We start from the raw sequence: 10,641 nt of genomic DNA on the forward strand, positions 1-10,641 counted from the left end.
GTGTGTGCCCAGGGAAAAAAGGAAATAATTTTGGCAAACACATAGCAAGCACATCTTTGCCACACACAAGAACAGTTGCCTGACTGTCGAATATCTAAGCTAAATATTAAATCGTAGGAAAACATTATACAATAGAAGCTAAGTTCAATGAAAATTTCTAGTGACAGTTACTGTTATTAAGCCATCAAAATGTAAAGAAAAACTAATTTTTTGTGTGCATGCCGATCAGCTAAATTCTATCTACTTTAAATTGTGTTTCTAGAAATACCATCTAACAGAACTCTTAATTTAGCCATGTAGATCAGCGATCCTCAAAGGACAGTCTCCAGATTAACAGTATCTGCATTGCCTGGGGACTTGTCAGAAAGGCAGATTATCAGACTCCCACCCCAGACCTACTGAATCAAAAAGTGCTTGAATAAGCTCTCTAAAGGGTTCTGCTGCACACTAGTGTTTGAGAAACACTGATCTAGATAATCACGGGTTAGGTTAAAGAAAGAATACCCTGTTAAGATGTGATCAGCATTTTGGTGAAATGTCCTCTCCATATGGACATCCCCCGTGACCCCACTCCAACCACATCATCACAGGCTGACTTCAGCGTTCCCACTAAGTGCTATGTTAATGCTTTCTTCACAGCCCCGATCATGCTGTTGCTTGTCCCTAAATAGCACCCTCCACGAGAGGCCTCGCATCTATTCTATACCCGCCGCACCTAACACAGTGCCTGGCACCTCTGATGGACAATAAATGATCTGTGAATGAATGAATGAGTGAATGAATAGGCTTACTTACATGATTGTTTCCTGAAGGTCACACGTGACCTTATCTTATACTTACCCTCCTTGACATCTCTATGGCATATGCCCCCCTCCTTTTCCTCTCTTGGTAGGCCTTTTTGATTCTTTCCTCATGAGGATTCTGAAGTTAGAAAACCTTGGCTTGCTGTGTTCTTTCCTTGGCCCTCTTCCTTCCCTCCTTACTCTCTCTCCAAATAGGAATCCACATTAAGCTGTCAATGTGTTTTATCGTCAACCAAACAGTTCTGGCTTCATATAAAATTTGTCTCTTCTTATTATACCCTACCAGTTCTTCAAAAATTAAAAGTGCTGCTTCATTTAAACCAGCACACATGGGCGTACATACATATCTAGAACTGAAACAAGTTTTATGAGCTCACACCCGTGCAACGTGGGATGCACTCCATTTTCTTTTGTGTTCCATTTCACTTTTGTAAAATGCTGCTCACTGCCTACTGGATTGATCTTACAACCCACTAATGGGCTGTAGTCTGCAGTTTGACTAACGATGGTCTGAATCAGTGCTTTGCAAGCTTTAGTGCACCAAAGAATCATGTGGAGATCTTGTTAAAGCAGACTGCCAGGCCCCACCCTCCATGATTCTCATTCCCTAGATCAGTGTTGGGCCTTGACAATTTGCATTCTAATAAGCAGCCCAGCTGAGTCTGCTGCCACAAGACCTCAGACTATATCTGGAGAAGCACTGGTCTGAACAATGCTTTCCTCTACCTAATCAGAACTGTTCTTTTTCACGGCCTCGTAACTCTTAAGTAACAGAGCCCCAGCTCTTTAAAATTTCTAATATTTGAAGCTTTTACATATGCTCTATTTTTCTTCTTCCTCACATGATTAAGTGGTGATAGTCGGAGCCATGACTTTTGGGGTTCAAAATTAGTTTGATTGGCTAAAGCACTGCATGTTGACAACATTGGTGGCCAGAAACCCACACTGGAGCAGACAAGCTAGTTGTGGGCTTGTCAGTAAAAACACCTGACTGATGGGGCACATGGCTGCCTTAGTTGGTAGAGCATGTGGTATAGAGATTACTCAGAAAAATAAAAATCTTAAAAAAAAAAAAAAAAAGACAAAAAAAACCCCACCTTGACTGATGGGTTTGCTGTTACCCACTCTGGATTTCAGTTGAGTTGTGTCTCTTCCCTTTGACACTTACTCTTTTGTGTGCTTCTCTTCCCTCTCTTGCCCACTCTTTTTATTTTATTTTATTTTATTTTATTTATTAATTAAATAAAACTTTTTAAAGATTTTAATTTCCATATAGTTAACATACAGTGTTGTATTAGTTTCCAGCGTACAACATAGTAACTCCACAATTCCATATTACTCGGTGCTCCTCAGGACAGGTGCACTCCTTAATCCCCACCACCTATTTCACCCATCCCTCACCCGCCTATCCTCTGGTGACCATCGGCTTGTTCTCTATAGTTGAAAGTCTGTTTCTTGGCTTGTCTCTCTCTCTCTGCCTTTTTGTTTCTTCCTTTGCTCATTTGTTTTTTTTTTTTTCTTAAATTCCCACATGTGAGTGACATCATATGGAATTTGTCTTTCTCTGACTTATTTCACTTAGCATTATACTCTCCAGCTTCATCCAGGTTGCTGCAAATGTCGTGCCCACTCTTTTATTTTTAAATTTTTTTAGTAAGTAAATTCTACGCCCAATGTGGGGCTTGAACTCACAACCCTAAAATCAAGAGTCGCATGCTGCACCAACTGAACAAGCCAGGTGCCGCTGTCTTGCCCACTCTTTTAAAACTGGCAGGAGACCTGCCATCCCATTTGTCCTCTCAGTAGGGCCCACAGCCTCCCAATGGGTCTCGCATGAGACCACTTTTTGCTAAAGTCTCTGCTATCCCATATTCCCTCTCATTATAGTACGTAAAGATGGGCACAGTTTTGCACCCCCCCAACCTTTTTTTAGAGTTATACATTACCCAGTCTCTTTACCAAACTATAGGACTATTTGTATAATTACCTATCTTTAAATAGGCCATTTTCCTATTATTATATTTCATTTCTTTAAAGAAATAAATGGGCCATCTAAAATTTACCTTTAAAAAAAGATTTTATTTATTTATTTGAGAGAGAGAGAGAGCACAAGCAGGAGAAGGGGCAGAGGGAGAGAGAGAAGCAGACTCCCCACTGAGTGGGGAGCCCAAGGCAGGACTCGATCCCAGGACCCTGAAATCGTGACCTGAGCCAAAGCCGGACACTTAACCAACCGAGCCACCCAGATGCCCCTAAAATTCATCTTAATATATCCTACAGAAAACACTGTGGAGATTAGAAACTTGTATCTTACATTCTAAAACTAAGGTTAGTATAGAGAAATATTTAGGGATCACATTGTTGGGTAATCTTTCAGAGAATGTCCATAATTTATACAATGCCTTTAACACACTTTTATTTTTCTATCGTGAGTAACCCAAATTCTCTCTTCCCTTTATTCTCATTGATCTTTTAATCAATCATGCCTATCTTCCAAAGGATGGAGCCAATCGCTACCAGATTATAAGCACACATCATGAAGTGGGTGAGCTCAGGCCAGGGTTAGGCCCTGGCTCTGTCTGGCACTGGCTGTGGGATTTAGGGCAAACTACTTAACCTGGCTAAACCTGTGTCCTCTGTAAAATGAGGAGGATTGTAAGACCAATCTCACAGAGGAATCGTGAGTCTCAAATGACTCAGTCTCTACTTGAAAATACCTTGGAATGTGTTAATAGATACATGAATGTTTATCGCAGTGTCATTATCTCTAGCAGGTTGTGCTAAATTGCATACGATCTCTAGCAGGTCAAGATATCGTAATGTATACTAATACTGGAATTGATTTTACTACTTTGTGTAATTTTAATGCATATTGACACTTAAGGCTTTATGGGTAATAACTGTTCAGTAGTAATTTACCAATAAGTAGGTACATCACTAATCTTGACACTATGACATGTCATGATGACAAACCTACATCTTTCTACCACGGGACAGATGGTTGTACATGCATGTGTATCTCTATGAAATTTGAAAAGAAGTTGTCATTGAGACACCAGGCATTAGCTATTTGAAATCTCTAATATTTAAAGCATCTTCGTCTTTAAAAAAAAAAAAATCTTTTGATTCTAGAGGGCAGTTAAATTACACTTTCACTAAGGTTCTGAATAGGACTAAATGTGTTGTAAAAGCATTTCATGTTAATCAATCAGTGACCAGCTCCCTAAGCTATGTTAAACATAGATTCTGAATCATTTTCCTATCTAAATACAGCTTGAGACACAATGTCAGCACCTATTTTTATTATCTAAAAATAATTTAATTCTTCCTTATCAAAATGGCATAGAGTAGTAATCAGAGCTTAAATATTTATATTATGCTCTAACTCGCCATCCACTTTGGCTTGCAAATGATATTTTAAAAAAATCGTTAAAAGCCCTTATTTTAAAATCCTTAATACAAAACAACCAAACCCATGCTGCGTTATGAAGAAACTGCTTGGATTCCATACATAGTGTTTTAAAAGGAATCCCTGATCTTTATTAGGGACCTACTATTGAAAAGATATAACACTGAGTGGAAAGGTGTGACATGGGGTCAGTACCAAGGGAATTCTCCCGGCCTACTGAAGTGAAGACTAGCTTGGAGAAAAAATAGCTCTCTGCTACATAATGCATGTGGTCCCCACCTCCAGTGCATGTGCACTCTCATCCCTGCTTCCTACCACTGCTTTAAATCACTATGGTTCTACATGAATGATTAAAAAGCCTTATAAGACATTTTCCCTTACCACCTCCTCCCACCAAAGGTAGCCAAAAGCCCCAGTAAAGGCAAGCTCCTTATTTGGGGCCCAGATTGCGTAAGGCTCCCAAGTACGGAAACTCTGTTTCTGTTTTATTTTTAATTCTCTACAGTGCCTGCTTGTAGAGCTCCCAGACAATCTGCACACAGAAGACATTCGGTAACTGCTGGGGATCACGGGGGACAGCAGTGGTAATGCATGTCCCGAATTACTACTGACTTAACAGGCCGTCGTTACCCCAGTGAGTTTGCGTGTGTCGCATCTGCCGTCTTCTACACTCTTTGGCCAGAGCAGTCCACGCCCTAGTGGCCAGGTCCCTTGGCGTTGCTACCGATTGATATATGCTCCCAGGTTAGGCCAGGTTGGAAGTGGTAAGCTCGTAATTGCAGGTCTAACTTTCCTGGGCATCAAGCGAAAAACCAGAGCAACCAACAAGAGCAACTGTTCAGCCTGCCCCACCCTCCACTTACCAGAAGCTCCATGGCCTCTCTGGCTGTCCTCTAGCCATACAGGTCTAAATGGGGTAGGTGTTAGAACACAGCCCTGAACTCGGTCATCCCTGGTGCCTGGAGACATCCTGATACCTTGGGACCCATACTGGAGTGGTCTTCATTCCTTAAACCAGAAGCGACCGGACATCAGTAATGTGCTGGTTCTTGTGTTTAGCACTAGGGATGCAAAGTTAAACCAAACAGGGTCCCTGCCTCCAAAAACCTTATAGCTTATCGTCAGGGGCCACAGATATAAATAACGAGATGACTCGAGTGCAGTGTGGTAAATGCATGCTGGAGCTGAGTGCAGGGGTGGGGGCCGAGTGAAGGACAAGGATGCGTTCCCAGAAGCGGTACTGAGCTGAGTCTTGAGAGAGTTGGCTGACGCAGCCACAGGCATTCCAGGCTGAGGGGCACGAAGCAAGGGAGAGCTCTGAGCACTGGGAGCACTGAGAGCAGTTCATTATCGCTGGGACGAAGCGTAGGAGGCCGTGAGGTGAGCTAATAACCTGGAAAAGTAGATTGAGGCAGAGTCTAACGGGTTTGCTGTGCTGGGCTAAGAGGTTGGAATTGTTCCAGGAGGCAAAAGAGAACCAGCTCACAAACAGGGAAGTAGCATGATTGCATTTGCAGTTTAGAAAGATAGGAAGTATCTTGGAGGATTTATTGAACAGGAGGGAGGAAGACAGAGTACAGAAGACTGGTTAAGGGGCTGATGTAGGGTAGATTCAAAAGCTATTGAGAAACTAGCCTCCACAGGTCTGGCAGACCAGTTGGATGCTGTGCATGACTGAGCAGGACCAGTCAGGGATGACAGGGAAGCTTTCTGGTAGCACTAGGTAGGAAATAGGGGGGAAAGAAAAGTTCGAGAAGTAGGGAGACCAAGTCAGCCTTGCAAGGCAGAACGAAGCCAGCCTTGAGGTTGTGGCAAGGCATGGGGTTAAGTTCCGTTGGCTTTAGACCCCCAATCCTATGTGGAATTTGCATGGCGGTATAAATGGGTGTTTTTAGTCAGGTTTCTCAGAATCCTGGATTTCATCTTGCACAATGCTTGTCTGTGCTGGAGCCCTGTCTCCTGCCCTCTGTGTGTGTTCTCCCTGTGCTAACTGGGTGTCATTCCCAGGAGAGACATTCTGAAAATGGGGAGTCACGAGGGGCAGCAGAATTAGAACTGTGCAGTCTGACTGGAGGATGACCAAGTATTAATGCCGGGTGTGGCAAATTTATTTTTCTTCATTGTTTACATTCCACGAGCAAAGGAAATTTAGGGTTTGTTATTTTCCAACACAGTCTACGGTACAAACAGCGGTTTCCTACGACACTAAATTAGACTATTAAAAAGTTCATCACCTCAACCATTGCATCGAATATTATTTTTAAAATGATGACTGTGTTAGGCAGAAAAATTCCCACCTAAAGATGTCCACGCCCTCATCCCTGGAGATTGTATGTTACCTTACATGGCAAGAAGGACTTTGCAGGTGTAACTAAATGAAGGAGCCTGAGATAGGGAGACTGTCCTGGATTGTCTGAGTGGGCCCGACATGATTACTTGTAAGTGAAAGAGGAAGGAGGAGAGGCAGAAGAAGTGGAGTACTGTAGGAGGAAGACCCAACTGGCCATTGTTGACTTTGAAGACAGGAAGGGGCTGCAAGCCAAGGAATGCTAGCGGTTTCTAGAAACAGGAAAAGGTAAGGAAATGGATCCTCTCCAAGGACTTCCAAGAGGAGCAAACACCTGCCGCCATCTTGATTTAAACCCAATCAGACCCATTTGGGATTTCCAACCTCTATCTAGAACTGTAAGGTAATAGATTTGTGTTGTTTTAAGCAACAAAGCTTGTGGTAATATGGGACAGCAGCATAAGGAAACTGATACAATGACTGTTCTTTAAGGTTTCAGAAGCCCCCTGACGACAAGCTGCCTCAAAACCAGAAAAAAGTCAAATAAATGTGACCCTGAAATCCTTAAGTGCTTATGTGGCTAATCATACATGTTTTTTTCTCGGCTTCCTGCACCCTCTTAGCCGTGGGAGCATAGGCTGTTGTGGTCTCCTGGGGCAGGGCTCTACGGGTATCTGTGGTAACATGCTGCTTTTTCTCTATTTTATTGTTTTTTAAGATTTTATTTTTATTTATGGGGGCAGGGAGGAACAGAAGAAGGACAAGCAGACCCCGGGCTGAACCTGGAGCCTGACACGGGGCTCGATTTCACGACCCTGAGATCACAATCCTGAGATCATGACCTGAGCCAAAACCAAGAGTCTGCCGTTTAACTGACTGAGCCACCCAGGTCCCCCCAGCACGCTGCTTTTAAATGACAGCCCCACTTTCCATGACCTGCCTCAAAACAGCCCTGCACACCGCGGCCTAAATGCAAGCATTGAGATTAGAAGGTCATGGTATTGAACAGAGCAGGGTTATTGTGTTTTAAAATATGCAAGGCAATGATATCTTTGGTGAAATTACGGTTCCGCAGATAGGCCTGTGTTTGCCAGGACATGAGGAAGGCCCCCCTGGGAAGGCTGGTGCATCTCCTACAGAGGAAAGAATGTGGCAGCTGGGAAAGTCCACACTGACATCTAGTGATACAAAACTGCACTGCCAAAGGCTTGAGACCTGAAGCAGTTTGCACCAATGGGCTCCTCATTTCTGAGGTGTTGTCACCCCCCCCAGAGGGCTCAAGACCGAGTGCAGACCAGGGGAGTCCAGCTGCCCCTGGAGGGGCCAAGGCAGGTCAGGCTCCTTTACACTTACGTGCGAGCGTGCAAAGTTTAGCCACCTGACAGTTTGAGCTCTTAATTTTTTGAAATGATTATTTCCACACGTTGTAAAGCTAAAGATTCTACCTCGAAAAGCCTTTTCGTGCTTCTGGTGGTTAGACACTTTAATGCCAAATGAGTTTCGAAGAGCGTTTACATTTTCTAGGTTCACTGAACAATTCCTTGGGCTGTGATGTCCTGAGCAAGAAATAACCTGCATCGGGGACGGAACAAGTAGAGCAGATATGCTCTTTGCCCTGAGAACTTTGTCTGCCTTTGCTTCTCATCAACTATGAAGCCGAAAGCACGGCAGAAATGACAAAGAATGCCTCCTCCATTTTCCCATTTTTCTTTGATGCACGTGGCGCGCAAGTCAACAGAGATAAGATTTCTATTTCTTTCCTTAATGGGGGCAAAATTAGAAGCAAGGCTGGATTTTGAAGGCTGGTGCAGTAACAGGTGAAAATTGATGAGGGAATTGCACAACAATGTGAATGCACTTAATGAACTCTTAAAAATGCTCAAAATGATAAAAATTAATGTTATGTACATTTTACCAGAATTAAAAAAAAAATAATGAGAGGCTGGCCTGGTTCCGTAACAGTGGGAATGGAAGAAGATTCAGCAGGTCTAATCAAACGATTAGATGCAGATACATTTTCAAATCATTCTCATGGGCAAAATGTGCACGTTAAGTGCAGACAGACAAATATTAACCTCTAGCACACTTGTGTCTGAAACCCTCTTACAACCTTATTGACACAAACAGACCTAAACATTATGAAACAATCAGATTTTACGACGATGTGTGTTTTTTCATGCATGTAGAGTATTTTCTTTTATGACATGTTAATATCAAGCTTCAAGCAAACCATGCAGTTGGGAAAATAAAATATGTTGCTCTAAAAACACACAGATTTAGCAGAGAAAGGGCAGAAAGAAAAGTCCAGAGGCATCTTCTGATTCAGTTTTGACTGTCAAAAATATGAGATGTAAAAGCATTACCAGAATTCAGTTGCTTCTGTGAGGCGAGGAAAAAAGGAAAAGATAAACAGGAAGGAACTTCAGATATGACTTGTGCAAACAACAGATTCATAGATTTGGAAAAGACGATTTGTTACTTTTTAGAATTTGCAATACATTCACAAATGGTGATTCACTGAAATTCTAGGGAAGAATTAGAAAAGATCTTGAATTCCTTCAATAAAACATAACATTTCAATGAAATGTTCAGATGTATGTCTATCTGGTTTCTCCAGTGTATCTTTTTAACAGATGGCATACTACTAATAAATGTTATTTCTTCATCTCCATCCTCCACCAGTGATTGGGATAAGAAGTGAAAAATACTGCCAAGACCAGTATTAATGAGGAGAATGACAGCTATGATTAGGATTTCATTTTAATACAGTAGGATTTTTTCTACTGAATTAAAATTATTTGATAATAACTCATGAATTTCAGTAGGAAAAGAGTTCCCTCTGTAGATCACAAAGAACTTAAAATGTACCACTCCTAAAAAAAATGTTTAAAGCCCCACGCTACAGAAAATTACTTAGTTTAATACACACAGACTTCAGAGAAACAAGAGTTTTGGAAAGCCAGGCCATCTCCTCTAAGATTTTGTAAACTCATTACCAGGCAGAGAAAGAGCAAGTGTCTGTTACCTTCAATGACCAATATTAGAAGGAATGTGACTTACAGTGAAATTTGAAATGGTGATGGCATGATAAATTGAATAATAGAAACTTATGTTTTTTCACATTTAGTGTAATCAGGTTAATGGCTTTTATATAATTTTCCAAACTACTTAATGGATCTATTTTTAAAGATTTTATTTATTTATTTGAGAAAGAGAGAGCAAGAGCGGGGCGGGGGGGGGCAGAAGGAGAGGGAGAGGGACAAGCAGACTCCCCGCTGAGCGGAGCTCAATCCCAGGACCCCGAGATCATGACCTGAGCTGAAGTATGACACTCAACCGAGCCACCCAGGCACCTCCTTAATGGATATTTTATGATTTAAAATAATTATCTTTCTAGTCAGACAAAATATAAAGAATCCAGATTTTCTGGCTTCTTGTATCAATTTGTATCTATTAGAGCAGGAAGAAGTTTGTATCTGTTGGAGCAGTAGTTCTAGGCATTGATCTACAGGCCAACGCCTGTCTGTGATGAAATAGGCATAGTGATGTAAGAAAAATTAAGACAATGCAGTTTTTTTTAAATCTATATAAAGCTAAATGTCTTCAAACAGTATAGTGATTCCTAAAATAATTAAACATACAATTACTATATGACCCAGCAATCCCCACCTCTGCGTATATACCCAAAAGAATTGAAAGCAGGGACTCCGAGAGATACTGTATACCGTTCATAGCAGCATTAATCGCAATAGTCAAAGGTAGACGCAACCTGTGTCCATCCGTGGATGATACCTTAACATCGTATATCCGTACACTGAAGTATCATTCAGGCTTCAAAAGGACAGAAATTCTGATACGTGCTACAATAGGAATGAAACTTGAGGACATTAAGTGAAATAAGCCAGTTGCAAAAAGACAAATACAGTATGATTCCACTTGTATGAGATTAACTAAAGTAGCCAAATTCATAGAGACAGAAAGTGGAATGAGGGCTGCCAGGGGCTGTGGGGGAGGGGAGATGGTGAGTTGTTAATGGATACAGAGTTTCCCTTTTGCAAGATGAAGAGTTGTGGAGATTGACTGCACAACAATTGGATACAGTTAACACTACAGAACTATATACTTTGGAACGGCTAAGTGCT

This window comes from Ursus maritimus, unplaced genomic scaffold (genome assembly GCF_017311325.1).
Source record: "Ursus maritimus isolate PB19 unplaced genomic scaffold, ASM1731132v1 scaffold_3, whole genome shotgun sequence".
Classification (NCBI taxonomy): domain Eukaryota; kingdom Metazoa; phylum Chordata; class Mammalia; order Carnivora; family Ursidae; genus Ursus; species Ursus maritimus.